This window comes from Echinops telfairi, unplaced genomic scaffold (assembly GCF_000313985.2).
Source record: "Echinops telfairi isolate 266 unplaced genomic scaffold, ASM31398v2 ScPeMD7_60;HRSCAF=208, whole genome shotgun sequence".
Classification (NCBI taxonomy): Eukaryota; Metazoa; Chordata; class Mammalia; order Afrosoricida; family Tenrecidae; genus Echinops; species Echinops telfairi.
Window position 1 is genome coordinate 2,879,255 of NW_022103958.1, and position 1,500 is coordinate 2,880,754.

General features: G+C 42.7%; 1 pseudogene; it reads right to left on the reverse strand.

Annotated features, from left to right (window-relative positions):
* Positions 1 to 265: 265 nt before the first annotated feature.
* Positions 266 to 1,267, reverse strand: LOC101653367 (annotated as a pseudogene).
* Between the last annotated feature and the right edge of the window lie 233 nt (positions 1,268 to 1,500).

Below are 1,500 nucleotides of genomic sequence, written 5' to 3' on the forward strand. Positions count from 1 at the left end.
GCCTATGGATGTCCACTTGTCAAAAAGGCAATCCTTTCTCTATTTAACTGCTTTTGCACCTTTGACAAAATCATTTGGTTATATTTGTATTGGTCTGTTTCTGAGTGTCCATGCGCTGCCAACACTGTCTTGATTACTGTGGCCTAATTGTAAGTTTTGAAATTAGCTTAATGTGAGTCCTCCAGCTTTGTACATCTTCAAACTTGATTTATTGAAATTAATTTTACATCTGAGCATATTGCCTTTCCTCATTTCATCTCATGCCTTATTCTAGGGAAGAAATGTCTTGCATAAGCATTTCTTTTTTACTCTTTTGTTGTTGTTGTTGTTGTTGCAACTGCTGCAAAAGCTATTGATCTTGCTCCAGTCTGTCTTCCAACCAGTGCAGGAGAGGCCCGCTGACTGTGAACAACTGAATGCACAGGTTCTTAGTAAACAGGAAACTGTTATTGGCCTTGGTTAGGGAGTCCAGATATGCAACACTATGGATCCTCCTGCATGCTCCTCCTGGCATACGATCTTGAGTAATCCCATTAGTGATTGAAGGCACATTTTCCCAATGGTGACAGGAGGCACGATGTGGATTGGGGTTTCAATTCTCTCATACTGTCCTCTTCCTTCTGGAGATGAGCTGCCCCAAGCTCCTGAAGTCCCATGGATTTGAGGCCACTCAGAGCTCCTCTGTGCCTGTATGGATTGGGAGCAAGTAAAGAGCACCCATCCAGTCTTGGTGTTTCTATCTTCAATGAGACAGGAAAAACATCAGTCCTACAGCTGGTTCTTCATCTGGTACATGGCTTGTGTGCAAACCTTGGTTGTTCATTTGGTACCTGGCTTGTGTGTGAACCTTGGTTCCCCACCTGATACATGGCTTGTGTGCAAACATCATCATGAGATATAAGGATGAGAATGGTACCAGACCACAACCTTCAGGGGGCAACCTGTGAGTTCAGCCAATGTTTCTGCCTCTCTTGAAGCTGCAGGCAGCTGCCTGAAGAAATCTCCACTTGGTCCTTCCTTTTATCAGAACATCGCAAGATGATGACAGAATGAATGTGAATAAGCTTCTCAGTTCCAACTTTTCACCAACTGTACATAATTCCGTTCAAGTAGGTGCAAATTTTCAGTCACTCCTTATGTCATCATTCAACTCCTGGAAGTACAGTCCCATCACCTGCTCCTCCTCCTCTGTGCTCAGAGCATGGTTGAGTCAGACGAGAAATGCCTCTGATTCCAGATGCACGGGCTGAATCACTTGCCCTGCCATCTTGATACAGCCAGCTAACATCTGACCCAATTCCTTTAATTTTTTTCTTGTGAATTGGAAGAAGGTTTACAGAACAGATCAGTTGTCCATTCAACAAATCATTTATATTGTATTGCATATATTTTATTGTAATCCTCACAGTAAAACACCACTTATCCCATTACATCCCTGTGTGTCCTGATTGCATTCCTCTTTTTCCCTCATCTTCTCTAACTTTGTCCTCATGTAAATAC